Raw genomic sequence first — 18,824 nt, forward strand, 5'->3', positions numbered from 1 at the left:
GATTACCTGCTGATATAACTTACATAGTCTTTGGCAGGCCTCAGGATGTGCTTCTTAGCGAAGAGTGACGGAAGCTACAATAGAACAGTTTGTACTTAGTTTTATTTTTAACTTAAAAAATGTTTTTTAATGAATAAATTAACTTGATTTATTTCCATTTATTTAAATTTTAGAGACATTCCAAGAAAATGCTAAAAATATTTAGAATTTTAAAAAATATTCTAAAAATATCACTCAACTCCCAGTGGTGTAGTCGCAGCGGCCGCAGTTGTGACCTGAGCTCTAAGCCACAGGCCCCCATTACCACACTGTCCACTGTGTAGACCAAGCGATGGACCCGCATCTATCTGACATTTATGGCATATCCTGTGGATATGCCATAAATGTCCCTGATGGGCAAACCTCTTTAAATGACGGGGACCGCGAGCGCAGTGCTAGCAAAAGTGACAACTGCAGTCTGCAGGGGAGGCTGCGAGCACTTCCATCAACATCAGACCTCCCCCAGTTGTATCATCATGTCCCCTCATGTGATCTCTTCATCTTTGTGTAGCAGGAGTTAGGAGGAGCTCTGTGGTGCTGTGACGTCATGTAATCGGCTACAACACAGATCTCAGCCTTAGTGGCGCAGGGGTGGCTAGGGACTTTTTTGTAAGGGCTGGCGGAGGGTGGCATGCACTGCCAGAGGCACAGAACAGAAAAGAACTGGACTGGCAAGAGCCATTCATTCTATGCAGGACAGGCAGCAGGAGATAAACTCGGAGGAGTCACAGACACAACAGGAGGCGCTCTGATTCTGTGTGAGGGTAGACTAGCCCCTGCCCTGGCTCCACTAGAGAAATCTCTTATGTCCCATTATGACTAGATATTATGGCTCTCTATTCAGTATTATATGGTTGAAAACCTGGGCATTTCTGCAGACTAGCCCCTGTAGAAATTTGGTATATGATAGACCAGTTTCGCACTTGCCAGTTTCTATAGGGGCTAGTCTGCGTAGAAATGGCACCATTTATATCACATAGATCACTCAGAACATGTAAGAGTTTTTATATGTATAGAAATGTGTGTATATATATGTGTATATAGGTGTGTATGTATATGTGTGTGTGTGTGTGTGTGTGTGTGTGTGTGTGTATATATATATATATATATATATATATGCTTATGTGTATGTATATATGTTTATGTATACATATACATGTGTGTGTATATTTGTTTATATACTGTATGTGGAGTGCAAGGAGTGAGTCATTCCTACATTGAGCACTAAGAGATCTGGAGCTTCATCTTCTACATTTCAGTCAGGTCTTCAGTCCGTCTTTATGACAGAGTCACTTGTAAAAGAATAAAATTCTGTGCAGACCTGGTAGATCTGTACTATCACTCCACCAACAACCCTGCCGCAGGATCCATGTGTGGTGTGGATAGTTCTAAAAAATGCTACTAGTACTATTTCTACTATCTTTTTATTATCACATGTAAAAACATACGGTGGAACTTTTCTACACCAATTATCTGATGTGTGTATATATATATATATATATATATATATATATATATTCATTGTATATGAAAAAATAAAAGACCCTGACAGTAAGGCCATTTTCACACAGGGCGGATACGCAGCATAAAAGTACACAGCATATCCACCCTGGAACCCGCACGGAATTCCGGCTGAAAAAACACACCAAATTGTGGTGCAGTTTTTCCGGGCGTAATCTCCGCTGCAGAAAAAAAAAAGCTTATAATTAGCCCGTTTTCCATAGTTATGGCGACGCGTCCCTATGTTGTCCTTACAGTCCGGCCTCCTGGGATAACGCTACAGCCCATGGGACCGCTGCAGCAGTCACATGGGATAAAACGTCATCCCAGGAGGCCAGCCATGACGAACAATAAAATAATGCATCGCTATGACAAGGCGTGGATCGTAACTATAAACCTTTTGACTCATTTTAAACGACAAAAAGCTTTTTTTTTCCTTTAAATTGCTAATTTTGTTACGGAGTCGCATCTTTTCCCTGCAAAAATTGCAACATATTCTATTTGTTGCGGGTTTTACCACCCCATTGAATTGAATAGGGAAAATGCACAACAGAAAAGCAGCGATTGACATGCTGCGGATTAAAAAACCGCACCACAGGTACATTTCAGTCTTTTTGGTGAACTTTTTATGCTGCGTTTGGATGGGATTTGTTTAAATCCCATCCACTTTGCTGCTACTATAATATCCTGTGGATTTTCCACAATGAAATACGTTACGTATAATCCGCAGTGTTTAAACAACGTGTGAACATACCTTTATAGTGAAGCTGGTCCGCACTGCTGATGCCTTCATGGTGCTCATGTCGTCGCTGCCTTTTTCTCTTGCCGGCTCCACGTCTTCTGCTCTAGCGGGCAGTTCGTGTGTCGCTGGCAGCTGAACACACAGATAGTATATAAAGATATTGAAACATGGAGAAATATGTAGTGTTCTTATATGTGAAGTGTAAGGAGGGAGTCATTCCTACATTGAGCACTAAGAGATCTGGAGCTTCATCTTCTACATTTCAGTCGGGTCTTCAGTCCGTCTTTATGACAGAGTCACTTGTAAAAGAATAAAGTTCTGTGCAGACCTGGTAGATCTGTACTATCACTCCACCAACAACCCTGCCGCAGGATCCATGTGTGGTGTGAATAGAAATAGTACTACTAGCATTTTCTAGAACCATTATCTTTTTCTTATCACATGTGAAAACATAGGGTGGAATTTAACAACTTTTCTACGCCTGTTATCTAGCGTCAAAAAATCGTAAACGGCTCAAAAGTGACAAATTTCAACTTTTGGGTTGTTTTCGTTGCTCTTGACACTTTTTTTTTAATGGCCAGACGCATTTACTATTATTTCTGCCAGAAACTGGTGTAAATTATAGCGTAAATCTAGCATGTGCCTCTTAATAATTTAGCTGCATCTTACTCCGCTTGTTTCCCATTAGGACTGGAAGACCAGTCTTAATAAATTCTTGCCCCGCACAGTATTTATGGGTTATGTGCGCAGAACTGAATGGATAGGACTGCTGCAGCAAAAATCTACAGAGGCCCAAATAGTTTCAGTTCAAATTCTAACATGCTAAGCGGGTACATGTGCCAGGTAATGCCCAGCCTCCAGCCATGACTATAAGCAATTAGTTTTCTAATTCTAAAAACTGGGCCAATATAAAAAGTTTTGTAACTTTTCAGATAATCTATTCCAAAGTTACCATTGTAAGGCATGAGACATATTGGGAGACTTTAACTCAGTAAAAAAAATGTGATTTTGTTTGTAACGCAATCTAATACTTGTACTGATTTTCTGTGACCCCCATATATGTGAGAAAATAGAAGATATATTATTAACCCCTTGGTGACATGTCACGTACAGTTACGTCGCTGCCGCCAAGGGATTAGCGCATTGTCGCGTAACTGTACGTGACAGTGATGGAGCAGGCTCAGAAGCTGACACTCTGCTGTAATGGCAGTATTTAGTTGGTTTGTACAATATCAGCACCCCTGTGATGCGATCGCAAGGGTGCTGATGGTTGCTATGGCAACCGGAGGCCTAACAATGGCCTCCTGTTGCCAAGTACGGAAGCCTATTAGGCCCCGTCCACAGGTGGTACCTAATAGGCTTGCTGTCAGTGAATAGATGACAGCTCTTTTACACTGCACTACATATGTAGTGCAGTGTATTAGAATAGCGATCAGGGCTTCAGGCCTTTAAGTCCCCTAGTGGGACAAAAAAGAAGTTACTAAAAATGTTGAATAAAAAAAAAAAAGTTTTAAGTTACATAAACAAAATACTGCTTTTTTCCCCATAATAGATGTTTTATTATAGGAAAAAACTGAAAACATTAAGGCCTCATGCACACGACCGTAGCCATGTGCACAGCCGTTATTATCGGGTCGGCCGGCAGCGGAGTGTCACCTGCGAGCCGCCCTCAAATCGCGGGCCATGCACATGACCGCGTCTATTATTTTCTATGAGCCTGGACCTGGGCCATGCACGGAAACCATGGTTGTGTGCATGGCCCCATAGAAACGAATGGGGCCGCAATTCTCCTGCGGCAGCAAAAGCTTCTTTGTGTGCATGGGGCCTAAAAGACTACACATATTTGGTATTGCCGCATCCGTAACGACCCCAAATATAAAACTATAAGATTATTTTCCCCGCATGGTGCACTCCATAAAAACATATATAATAAAAAACAATGCCAGAGTCACTGTTTTTTAGTTACCTCGCCTTCCCAAAAGTTGTAATATAAAGTGATCAAAAAGTCGCATGTACCACAAAATGGTGCCAATATAAACTACAGCTCGTCCCACAAAAAACATGCCCTTACACAGCCTTGTTGACCCAAAAATAAGTTATGGCTCTTAGCATATGGCAGCCCAAAAAAGAAATACTTTAAAAAAAAAAAAAGTTTATCCATGGTAGCGCTGTAAAACGTAAAAAATCTATCTACATTTGGTATCACCGTAATCGTATCGACCCGCAGAATAAATTCAATATGGCATTTATAATGCATGGTGAACGCCATAAAAATAACAATACCAGAATTGCTGTTTTTTGGTCACCTTGCTTCGCAAACATTTTTATAAAAAGTGATCAAAAAGCTGCATGTACCCCAAAATTGTACCAATAAAAGCTACAGATTGTCCCGCAAAAAATAAGCCCTCACACAGCTCAGTTGACGAAAATATAAAAAAATTCTGCCTCTCAGAAAATGTGCAGAGTGTGTTCCAAAAGTGGGATAACATCGGGCACCATTTATCAGTTCGACACTGGCCAAATATCTGTGTGTAACACCTGCAGAGAAAGCATTGTGTATAGGGGATGCTGCAGTTACTGCCAAGCAGGGACTCATCTCAACAGACATTAGCACTTCTTCTTCTGAAGTGCAGTGGACTACATGTCCCAGCACCACTTGCTTCTCTATACCCCTGCAGCCTAGGAGAGGAGCAGCAGAGTGGAGCACTGATTGGCTGAGCAGGGGATTGTGGAACAAGGCTGAGCAGGGAGGAGAGACAGTGGCCATCTTTGGGAGAGACACATGGTCAGGAGATAGGTAGACTGTGAGTGCAGAGAGAAGAGAGTCCTGCACTGGGGCACACAGCACAGAGACGTACAGACAGTCCTGACAGCCCACCTGATCACTGTATGAGAGAAAGAAATGCTGCAGCAGCATCACCTCTGCAAAACAGCCTGATACCAGGGAGGTTCCCTGGTCTGCAACACAGGAGGATTTTGCCTGCCACTCCATTGTCGTCCACGCGTCTGAACGCTGCAGCCCCGAGCTGGATCCCGGGGGAATATCATCTTTGCAGCAAGAAGTAGTGAGTACACATTGCTGGAACTTATTGTGCTGATATTGAGGACTTAGTGAGAGAACTGTTCTTGAGAGGAATTTCAGTATCTAAGTGCACCAACGGTTCCTGAAAAGTGCGCCAACGTCCACGGCAACAGGGCCCCAACGTTTGTACTTACTGCAGCCATTAGTAATTTTGTATTGTATTCCAGCTATTACCAGTAGTATAAGTGTGGGTGAGTGATCATTATCCTGTGTGGGTCACTGATATACTGTATATGTTTGGTGAAGACAGTATCTTAACCCTTTGTTATCCCCATAACATTTCAGGGAATATTGATATGTGTTGTACCAGCCAGGCCTGGCATATAGTCCATGCCCACCACTATTCACACAGAACTGTAACTGTTCTGTCATTTGCACTTTATTTCTTTATTTGCATCATTCTTATTCTGATCGCCCTTGTTTACCTTTCCCTAAATAAAACTGTTGAGTAGTTTCACCATAACCGCTTGTGAGTGTGTACTGAGCTCAGGTGGGGGTTTCCCGAGTCGACCGCCGGCAGAAGAGGAAGGCCCTCCTGCTCCTATAGAGCTCCTAGCAAGATTCGGTGAGGCGAGAACTACAATACACCCTGCCTGTAGAGGTCGGCCCAAAGCGGTGTTACATGTGGATTATTATTTATTAACTGCATTATTATACCCTGATGTACTCCGCGCAACTTACAAACATACATATACTCCCAAATTATAAACTGATACACCAGCGAAACCCCAAACAGAACAACCACCAAGCAAAATCTGCGCTCCAAATGGCGCTCCCTCCCTTCTGAACCCTACTGTGTGCCCAAACATCAGCATCGCCATACCAGGAAGAACCCACTTAACAGTTTATGAGGTATTTGTCTTCAGTGGCACAAACTGGGCACAATATATTGTGCTCTAAAATGGCATCATGAATCAGTAGAAAATTCCAATTCTCAATTTGTACCATCCCCTGCGCATTGATTTCTTCTTGATAAATGCCTTGAGGGTGTAGTTTCCAAAATGGGGTCTCTTTTTGGGGATTTGTTTTACTGTTTGACCTGTGAGCCCAGCAATTGTCGGCCAATGCTGCATAAATCGCCAAAATGACCTCAAATGCGCATGGTGCTTTTTCACTTCTGATCCCTGTCGTATGTCCAGGAAAAATATTAGGGAAACATGTAGGGTGTGTCTAAAGCTAGGAAACACGGCATAATAATTAGAGAATTAGTTGAAAAAAAATATTCTGCTTTACACCATCCGCTGTGCATTAATATCTAATAAAAAAAAAAACACTTGTGGTGTCAAAATGCTCACTTCAGCCCTTAAAAAAAATGCCTAATCGGGTGTAGTTTCAAAAATGGCGTCACTTCTGGGGGTGTGTTTCACTATTTGATCCCGGAGCCCTGCAATTGTGGGGTAATGCTGTGAAGATCACCAAAATAGGACTCAAATGGGCATGGTACTTTCACTTCTGAGCTCTGTCATATGTCCAGGCAAATGATAAATGCCTTGAGGGGTGTAGTTTAAAAAAAGGGGTCACTTCTTGGGGGTTTCCACTGTACTCTGGTACCTCAAGGCTTTGCAAATGTGGCATGGCGCTCGAACAGCAATCCAATAAAATCTGAGCTCTAAATGCCAAATGGCACTCCATCCCTTCAGAGCCCTGACGTGTGCTCAAATAGCAGTTTACGACCACATATAGTGTATTGCCATACTCGGGAGATATTGAGTAACAAGTTTGGTAGTGTTTTTTTCTCCTATTACCCCTTATGAAAAGGAAAAATTGGGACCTAAATCTACATATGTTTGAGAAAAATATTTTTTTTATTTTCACTGCTTAAGTCTAATAAAATCTATGAAACAACTGTGGGGTCAAAATGCTCACTATACCCCTAGATGAAGGGTGTAGTTTCCAAAATTTAGTCACTTCTCAGGGGTTTCTACTGTACTTGTACCACAGGGGCTTTGCAAATTCGCCGTGGCGCCTAAATACCAATCCTGCAAAATCATGCCAAATAGCGCCCCTGCATTTCTGAGCCCTGTTGTGTATCCAAACAGCAGTTTATTATCACATATGGGGTATTGCCGTACTCGGAAGAGATTGCTTTACAAATGTTGGGGTTCTTTTTCTCCGTTATCACTTATAAAAATGAAAAAATTCTATAATTTATTGGTAAAAACTGTATATTTTTAATTTCATGACCTAATTCCAACAAATTCTGCAAAAGACCTGTGGGGTCTAAATGCTCACTATACCCATAGATGAATTCCTTAAGTGGTGTAGTTTTCCAAATGGAGTCACTTTTTGGGTGTTTCCACTGTTTTGGTACCTCGGGGCTTTGCAAATGCGACATGACACCCAAAAACCATTATAGCAAAACTTGAACTCTAAAAGCCAAATGGTTCTCTTTCCTTTCTGAGCTCTGCCGTGTGTCCAAAGAGCAGTTAGTGAGAACATATGGGGTATTGCCGTACTCGGGAGTCATTTCTTTACAAATGTTGGGGTGCTTTTTCTCCATAATTCTTTAATTAAATGTAAAAATCTGAGCTAAATGTATGTTCTATGAGAAAAAAAATGTTGATTTTCACGGCCTAATTCCAATAGATTTATCAAAAAAACTGTGGGATCAAATTTCTCACTATACCCCTAGATAAATTAGTTGGGGGGGGGGGGTGTAGTTTCCAAAATGGTCTCTTTTTTGGGGTGTTTCCTATGTTTTGGCACCACAAGACCTCTTCAAACCTGACATGGTGCCCAAAACATATTCTAATAAAAAGGAGGCCCCAAAATCCACTTGGTACTCCTTTGCTTCTGAGGCCAGTATTTCAGTCATGTAGCACACTAGAGTCACAGGTGGGATATTCCTAAAAACTGCCGAACCTGGGCACTAAATATTCAGTTGCAATTCTTTAGTAAAACATCCTGTGTTCTAGAAAAAAATACATTAAAATGAATTTCTAAAAAAAAAAAAAAAAAGGAATTTTGTAAATCTCATTTCCACTTTGCTGTGATTCCTGTGAAACACAAAGGGGTTAGGAAAGTTTCTAAATGCTGTTTTTGAATACTTTGAGAGGTTTTTTTTTAAATGGGGGGCATTCTAATATATAAGGCCCTCAAAGCCACTAGAGAACTCAACTAGTCCCTAAAAAAATAGGCTTTGGAAATTTTTAAAAAATAAAATAGACATGGGAAATGTTAACTAGTAACTATTTTGTGCGGTATTACTATCTGTCTTAAAAGAAGGTACATTTACATTTTGAAAAATGAAAATTTTTGCTAATTTCCCCAAAATGTTGTTTTTGCTACAAATAAATACTGAGTTTATCGACCAAATTTTAGTACAATGTCATGAGAAACCGATCTCAGAATCGCTTAGATAAGTAAAACCGTTGCAAATTTATTACCATATAAAGTGACACATGTCAGATTTGAAAAAATGGGCTGTGTCCACAAGGGGTTAAGAATTACATTATTTACATCTGAAGCAGTCTCCATGTCCACAGCAATTCTCTGTGAAAACTGATCAGTAAATTACATGGCCCCTAAAAATATCAATCGACTGAACAGGTCACACCCGTCATCAAATACCTTGTGTACTGTGTATATACTGTCCTGTGTGTAGTGTGTGTGGTGTGTAAAGATCTGCACTTACCGGTAGATGATCAGGAAAGTGTGGTGTAATCCTGGAATGAAAAGCAGCAAAAAAAAAACTCCCCCCAAAACCCAAAATGTGCCTTTGCGGCTCAAATATCTCTGAATAGCTCCTTGAGTGTATCAAGACGCTGCAGTTGCTTCCAACCAACTAACCAACTGACCTGTAGGCCGAGCAGAAAATTCAAATCATACCATTCCAGGCAGAGTGCCAGGGAGTGGCCAATCATATGCCAGTCACATGCCAACCAATCACAAACCAACTATATCATCTCTTCACTTTATCCACTTGGTCTCCATATTCAAACCTTTTGAGATATATATATTACCCATAATGCTTTAAGAAATGTCAAAAACACAAAAAAAGGCCATACTTACAAAAGGACACAGGTCAGAAACGCTGATGAAGGAGAGTGAACAGGTGCATTAAATAATAATAGCCACTCCCACTAGCCTTGAGGGGAGTGGCGTGTAGTGCATGAGATGTGTAGTAAAAAATAATAAATGAATTGTGTATGCGCAAGTGATAATATGAGGAGTGAAATATAGGGGGCAGTAATGAGTAAAGTGCCTAAATAAAAATAAATAGAATAGTGGGGTGCAAGTGTGTGAAACATGGAGGGATAATGTGTCATGAGGCGCAGTGTATATAGCCAGGTAGAAGCCTATTTGTAACGCCTTGATAATACATAGAGCGGGCTACCCGGCTTGCTATGCCAAACAACAACACACCATACTCTCCCAGCATCAAAGACCCCGCTGTGTCCAAAAGAAGCAAATATAATGCAAGTAAGCATGAAAATTACATGGGCTATTAGTAATCATTTTGGCCAAAAGGACGCGAGTTCTCAATCCACGACAAGGATCCCCAGACTTGCCAGTCCCTAACTGCAACTTAATGTTCCTAATGTGCAAACCATACAGATAAAAACAAGGGGACATATATACAGAAAAACACAAAAAAGGCCATACTTACAAAAGGACACAGACCGGTCAGAAACGTTTTAATTAATTTAATAAATGTCAGTCAAAGGAAATAACTTAGATATTGCAATGACATGCGGTTTACATTGATAACGTTCATAACCAACATCCCCGATCAGCTGGTGGGTGCAATTACACCCAATAATATATCCCCAGTAGGACACCAATATCCAGTGGCGGATTAAGTAAACCATGAGCACTGGGCTGTTCCACAAGCTTGGGCCCCCTTCTCCACCACCGCCCTGCCACGCCGTGTCTATATTAAACACCACCTTTCTGTGTGAGCACTGACAAATGGGTGCTACGATTCCCCTTGTCAAAGGGCTGTGTCCCTACATACTGACAGTCTCCAATCATCGCTGACAGTATCACACTGTGTAGGGACACATCCTCCTGACAAGCAGAATGGTAACACGCATTTGTCTATTAGCCCTGGGTACACAAAGACTTTATGTGGAATACAAGGAATTCCGATAACAGACATATCAGGAGAGGGGACAGATCTATAAATGCAATGACTCACAGGAGATGTCTTCACTGATGGGTCGTTCTCTTTTCTTCTCCATCTGACACAGACCGTTATGGCGACTTCTCCTGATGACTGCAGAGTTTCCTGATGAGAAATCTTTTCCCCTTGATTCTGTAGCCATTTTCAGCGTCTATAGCAACATACAAATTCAGACATAAACACCATATATTGTCTTATACCCCAGACCTCTAAGCAAATTAAGACCCAGGCCCATACATTAACTCAAACCAATAAATTCAGTCCCCAAGAGGTAACTAAACATTTAAAAAACATTTGGCGTGTCATAGTGAGAGTGATATGTCAGAAGTTTTGATCGATGGGCGTCCCAGCATTGAGACCACCACCGATCACTAAAACAAAGCAGCAGGAGTGCCCGGGTGAGCGCTGTACCACTTAATTTCTGATTGTCTTTCCTTGGCGCGGTGTACGGACTCATAGACTTTCTGTTGTGCCCATACACCGCATGCTCGGCTATCAGAGGAAAGACGATCAGAAACAAAGTGGCACAGCACTCACCTGAGCGCTTCTGCCACTTTGTTTCAGCGATTGGTGGGGTCTCAGTGCCCGGACCCCCACCGATTAGAACATTTGACATGTGACTATGACATGTAATTTTTTAAAAAAAAGTTTCGTTAGTTACCCTTTAAGCAGTCAGACACCCCTCCCCAGTGCATCTGACTGACTGCTGAGTGCCCTATGGGAGGGTCTAAATGTCTGACACTTAGGGCGGATTTACACGAGCGTGTGCGTTTTGCGCACGCAAAAAGTGCGGCGTTTTGCGCGCGCAAAAGGCACTTAACAGCTCCGTGTGTCATCACCATATGTTGCGCGGCTGCGTGCCTTTCGCGCAGCCGCCATCATTATGACACTCTGTTTGTATGTTTGTAGCACCTGATGCTTTTCTGTTTGCAATCATAGTTTTACTGCTGTTGAGCAAATCACGCACGTCCCACGGAGGTGCCTCCGTGTGGCATGCGTGATTTTCACGCACCCATTGAGTTCAATGGGTGGTGATGCGCAAAAAACGCAGAAATATAGGACATGTCGTGAGTTTTAAGCAGCGGACTCACGCTGCTCAAAAATCACTGACAGTCTGCACTGCCCCATAGACTAACATAGGTCCGTATGACGCGCGTGAAAAGCACGCGCGTTGCACGGACGTATTACACGTTCGTGTAAATCCGCCCTTATGGCTCTGGGGGGAAGGAGTTATTCCCCTATAGAACCCTCAACAGTCATTCAAACGCTCTGACCCCCCCCCCCCCCCTGCAGTATAATAACTACTGAGGGCTCTATGGGGGAGATTACACTGCAGGGGGCGTTCTCAGCATCTGAATTACTGCGGAGGGCTCTATGGGTGGGAAATTATTTTGCACACAAAAAATGTGAGATTAAACACCCTATATACAATTCACACTAACACCACACACTATATATTCAAACCACACACACTACACACACACACTATATAGACTTACATTATAGACACTATAAACACAGCACACACTATATACACAGCACACACTATATAGACTATATACACAGCACACACTATATAGACTATATACACAGCACACACACTATATACACAGCACACACTATATACCCAGCACACACTATATACACAGCACACACTATAAACACAGCACACACTATATACACAGCACACACTATATAGACTATATACACAGCACACACTATATACACAGCACACACTATATACACAGCACACACTATATACACAGCACACACTATATAGACTTACATTATAGACACTATAAACACAGCACACACTATATACACAGCACACACTATATAGACTATATACACAGCACACACTATATAGACTATATACACAGCACACACTATATACACAGCACACACTATATACACAGCACACACTATATACACAGCACACACTATAAACACAGCACACACTATATACACAGCACACACTATATAGACTTACATTATAGACACTATATACACAGCACACACTATATAGACTATATACACAGCACACACTATATAGACTATATACACAGCACACACTATATACACAGCACACACTATATACACAGCACACACTATAAACACAGCACACACTATATACACAGCACACACTATATACACAGCACACACTATATAGACTTACATTATAGACACTATAAACACAGCACACACTATATACACAGCACACACTATATAGACTATATACACAGCACACACTATATAGACTATATACACAGCACACACTATATACACAGCACACACTATATACACAGCACACACTATAAACACAGCACACACTATATACACAGCACACACTATATAGACTTACATTATAGACACTATATACACAGCACACACTATATAGACTATATACACAGCACACACTATATAGACTATATACACAGCACACACTATATACACAGCACACACTATATACACAGCACACACTATAAACACAGCACACACTATATACACAGCACACACTATATAGACTATATACACAGCACACACTATATACACAGTACACACTATAAACACAGCACACACTATATAGACTATATACACAGCACACACTATATACACAGCACACACTATATAGACTATATACACAGCGCACACACTATATACACAGCACACACTATATAGACTATACACAGCACACACTATATACACAGCACACACTATATACACAGCACACACTATAAACACAGCACACACTATATACACAGCACACACTATATACACAGCACACACTATATACACAGCACACACTATATAGACTATATACACAGCACACACTATATACACAGAACACACTATATAGACTATATACACAGTGCACACACTATATACACAGCACACACTATATAGACTATACACAGCACACACTATATACACAGCACACACTATATACACAGCACACACTATATACACAGCACACACTATAAACACAGCACACACTATAAACACAGCACACACTATATAGACTATATACACAGCACACACTATATACAAAGCACACACTATATACACAGCACACACTATAAACACAGCACACACTATATACACAGCACACACTATATAGACTATATACACAGCACACACTATATAGACTATATACACAGCACACACTATATACACAGCACACACTATATAGACTTACATTATGACGCACACACACACACACACACACACACACACACACACACACACACACACACACTTACCAGTCTCTTCCTCTGCGGTGCTTGTCTCTGGCAGCCTTCAGGACCTTAATCATGTGACTGTGACGTCACCACAGGTCCTTCACCATCTAGTTTCAGTTTTGCCGTTATCAGGCAGCTGCTGGAGGTTTAAACAGGAGGGACAGTGTACAGCAGCACAGAGGAGCTGACTGTCAGGGAGACTCCAGCACCTGCCAATCACAATCTCTGACAATCTGCTCTCTACAGCTGATGTTCTGTGCCCCTGTTCCCTGGCCGCAATTGTCTCCCCCTGCACATCCCCCCCTCCTCTTCATCAGCACGTGGGACCGGTGGGACCGATGACCGCTAGTATGCGGCCGGCAGCAGCCCTGGAGAGGTTTTTTTCACGCCCATATGTGGATCCGCCACTGCCAATATCCCAGCCCTATAGGAAGCCCCATGGACACAACCTGTATGAAGTCTAGAGCCCCCTGAACTCAGGCAGCATCCTATAGTAAAGTGAGGGGGTGGCATTGATTGTATAATATATATCGTCACTGCGCTGATTTATGTAACGGCGCTTTCTTTATAATAACATTGTAACTACACATTATAAATTATAATAATTTAATTTAAAAAGCACCAACATTTTCCACAGCGCTGTACAATAAGTTACAGGCTACAGTGACCTTCAAATCCAATAAGTTACAATGTAAATATAAGGAGGGAGGGCCCTGCTCACAAGCGTACAGTCTACATGAAAAGGGGGTGACAGGAACAAGGGTATTTATTGTACCACTGAATCATCCATTATCAGTAAACCAGATTCAATGACTGTATGCATAGATGTAGACTCGCTTATCCACAGACATTGTAATGGAACATTTCAATTAACATGTTATATATGAGCTTCTATCTTACAGATTAGAGAGTATATATGTACAGTGACATAACCATACAGTTCATCTTCAGGAAATACCCAATATTTTGTACTGCGGACTAATGGGACCATAGGCCTCTTGTATAGAGGACCAGTCATATCTAGTTGAACAGTTTCGAATTCTCATTTATTTCTAGTCAAATTCCATATAACATAGTGGTAAGTAGAAAGTAAAGCATTAAGCCTCTGGACTTTTGTATCAAGAGTAACAACCCAAAAATTCAGAGTCTGACACACCAGATTATTAAATAGGTATAAATGTATGTGGCAATGAGACAACAAACAAGTTAAAATATAGAGATGATTACCACAGTATAGATGGACACCAAACAGTGACACACAAGATGGGACTATTGACTGGAGAGAGCAAGTGAATGTGGAGTAGGTCACAGCATACAAGCTGCATGTACATATAAGAGGCCAGAAAGAGCCAAAGAAAGTATGTTCAACACTCATATATCAAAATCGTACATGACAGATGTAGTTACAACCAGGGGTGGGATCCGGCCGGTTCGCCCCGAACCAGTTGTTAAAATTACAGCCGGTTCCCAGAACCGGGTGAAGCGGGAAGCCGGAACAGGTCCCCTGCACACAATTGTATTCGCGTCCTTAGGACGCAGATACAATTGACTTCACTAGCGCTGCCCTGGCGAGGCACATGACGTGGAGCTGGAATGGGACAAGTAAGAAATGTTTTTTTTTTTCTTTCCTTCTACTGTGGGCAGCGTTGTATATAGTCCCCATTAGCTTCAGGGGACTATATAGGGAACAGTAGCTACAGGGATCTATATAGGGAACAGTTGCTACAGGGGACTATATAGAGAACAGTAGCTACAGGGGACTATATAGGGAACAGTAACTACAGGGGACTATATAGGGAACAGTAGCTACAGGGAACTATATAGGGAACAGTTGCTACAGGGGACTATATAGAGAACAGTAGCTACAGGGGACTATATAGGGAACTAACTACAGGGGACTATATAGGGAACAGTAGCTATAGGGGACTATATAGGGAACAGTAACTACAGGGGACTGACTATACATAGGTAACAGAACTACAGGGCACTATATAGGGAGCACTAACTACAGGAGACTATATAGGGAGCACTAACTACAGGGGACTATATAGGGAGCACTAACTACAGGGGACTATATAGGGAACACTAACTACATGGGACTATATAGGGGCCCTTATCTACATGGAACGCCTCAGGGGGCCCTGTCTACAGGGAACACCACAGGGGGCCCTATCTACAGGGGGAACTATACAGGGAACGCTACAGTGAATGCCACAGGGGGCACTATCTACAGGGAATGCTACAGTGAGCCCTTTCTGCAGGGAACGGTACATGGGGCACTATATGCAGGGAACGCTACCACCTACAGAAGGCTCTACGGTGAGCACTATCTACAGAGGGCTCTACTGGGAGCACTATCTACAGAGGGCTCTACTGGGAGCACTATCTACAGAGGGCTCAATGAGGGGCACTATCTACAGGGGGCACTGTGTGTGGTGCATTACTTTACAGTGTTTGAAACAAATTTATTCATGGGCACAGTGAATGGTACTATTATAATCTGGTACAGTGTATGGTACTATTATATTCAGGGGCACAGTGTGTAGTACTATTATATTCGGGGACACAGTGTATGATACTATTATATTTAGTGGCATAGAGTGTGGCACCATAAGAATTTGCTCTTCGTTTATAGGTGCAGAAATGTTGAAAAGTGAGCTTCCGAAGACATCTGATTGAGCAAATTGACCCATTTCCGCAGAAATGGGTCATGGCCAGGAGGGATCATAGAGTTCTGGACCAGATGAAAAAGTAAAGAGAACGACTAGAATCTGAGAAGTCGTCACTGGTAAGTCACTAAATGTAAATGTTTATTCTCCCTGTGACTGCTCAGTACTGTAGTCACTGTATGATCTGCAGTGAGATGATGTGTGTATCGTTCTTTTTTGTGAAACTGCAACTCCCAGCATATCCTTACCATCTTTCTGGCTATACTGGGAGCTGTAGGTTTATTCTGTACAAACTTATATGGCAGGGGTTAAACTAAATTTGCATATTATCTCTGTACTGAGCTGTATTTGTACTGGTGCTGTATATACGTACTGAGCTTGGTTCTGGTGCTGTGTATATATGTACTGAGCTTGGTTCTGGAGCTATATTCATCATAACAACCAAGCTCAATACATATATACAGTACCAAAGAGAAGCTCTGAACATATATTCAACTCCAGAACCAAGCTCAATATATATATACAGCACCAAAGAGAAGCTCAGAACATATGTACAGCACCAGAACCAAGCTTAGTACATATATACAACATCAGAGCCAAGCTCAGTACATATATACAGCATCAGAACAGAGCTCATACACATATACAAGACCAGAACCAAACTCAGTACATATATACTGTAATGTCCGTGGCTGGGGGCTGTAAGCTCCAACCTCCCCCTGACAGCCGCAGCCACGAATCGGCAAGCGCTGGCCCCAGCCTCCTCCTCAGGAGACGCCAGCGCTCGCGTCCACTCACCTCTGCCGGAACCCGTAGGGGCAGCGCGCGCACCGGACCTCATGGATGAACTGAGAACCCTGGACTATAAGAGGGGTCCAGCCCCCTAGTTTTTTGCCTGAGCGTTGTTGTGTTCCCTATTTTTGTCTTTGTGATGGCCTCCTAGTGTGTTTCCTGTTACAGTCCCTGTACCTATACCTGTTTCCAGTTCCTGTTCCTAGCAATCCATACATTCCTGGTCTAGCACTGTGCTGTGCCAAAGTCGTGCCGTGCTGCATCCACGTCTGACCTGCTTCACCTCGCCTGATGTCCGCCTGCTACCTAGTCCCAGCCGAACCTGCCCTGCTGCTGTCTACGCTGCCACAGATACCTATAGATTTTCACCTGCTCCCTGTTGGCCAGCTGCCTTACCGCCAAAGCGGTACGGCTCAGTGGGTCCACAGACCCTTCGTGACATATACAGCAACAGAACCAAACTCATACACATGTACAACACCAGAACCAAACTTAGTACATATATACAACTCCAGAACCAAGCTCAGTACATAAATACAACACCAGAATAAAGCTCAGTACTTAAATACAGCATCAGAACCATGCTCAGTACATATATACCCACCAGAACCAAGCTCAGTACATATATATCAGAACAACCGAGCTCAAAACATATATAATTCAATTCAAAAAGTGTCTCTCATATATTATATAGATTCATTACACAGGGATCTATTTCCAGCATTTTTTTCTTTTAATGTTGATGTTTATGGGAACAGTTAATGAAAACCCAAAATGTAGTCTTAGAAAATTGGAATATTATATAAGCTCAATTTAAAAAATGATTTTTAATACCGAAATGTCGTCCTATTGAAAAGTATGTGCAGTATATGCCCTCAATACTTGGTCGGGGCTCCGACTCTGCATGAATTACTGCATCAATGGCGTGGCATGGAGGCGATCAGCCTGTGGCACTGCTGAGGTGTTATCAATGCGCCGTGGTATGTAGGCGATCAGCCTGTGGCACTGCTGAGCTGTTGTGGAAGCCCAGGTTGCTTATCACTGACTGTGGAAACTTCACAAAGTGAATTTTGCATTTCATTTGGAAATCTCGTCCCAGAGTCTGGAGGAACAGTGGAGAGGCGTCAATCCAAGTGTCTTGCAGTCCACTGTGAAGTTTCCACAGTCAGTAATGGTTTGGGGGCCCTGTCATGTGCTGGTGTTGGTCCACTGTGTTATATCAAGTCCAGAGTAAGCGCAGCGTCTAGCATGACATTTTCCAGCAGGACTCGACACCTGCCACCCTGCCAAAAGTACCAATACCTGGTGTAATAATCACAGTATCACTGCACTTGATTGGCCAGAAAACTCACCTCACCTAAACCCCACAGAGAATCTATAGGGTATTTTCAAGAGGAAGATGAGACACCAGACCCAACAATGCAGACGAGCTGAAGGCCGCTATCAAAGCAACCTGGGCTTCCATAACACCTCAGCAGTGCCACAGGCTGATCGCCTCCATGCCACACCATTGATGCAGTAATTCATGCAAAAGGAGCAGCGACCAAGTATTGAGGGCATATACTGTACATACTTTTTAGTAGGACAACATTTCGGTATTAAAAATCATTTTTGTGAAATTGGGCTTATATAATAT

General features: G+C 42.3%; 1 long non-coding RNA gene across 1 annotated transcript; it reads right to left on the bottom strand.

Annotated features, from left to right (window-relative positions):
- Nucleotides 1-23: 23 nt before the first annotated feature.
- Nucleotides 24-13,911, bottom strand: LOC142731535 (uncharacterized). The gene is made up of 4 exons (XR_012878985.1): nucleotides 13,749-13,911; nucleotides 10,504-10,639; nucleotides 2,294-2,413; nucleotides 24-74 (listed from the first exon to the last, which is right to left on the bottom strand). It is a non-coding gene; the product is annotated as an uncharacterized LOC142731535 (long non-coding RNA).
- Nucleotides 13,912-18,824: the final 4,913 nt, after the last annotated feature.

The sequence above is a fragment of the Rhinoderma darwinii genome, unplaced genomic scaffold (assembly GCF_050947455.1).
Source record: "Rhinoderma darwinii isolate aRhiDar2 unplaced genomic scaffold, aRhiDar2.hap1 Scaffold_82, whole genome shotgun sequence".
Taxonomy (NCBI): domain Eukaryota; kingdom Metazoa; phylum Chordata; class Amphibia; order Anura; family Rhinodermatidae; genus Rhinoderma; species Rhinoderma darwinii.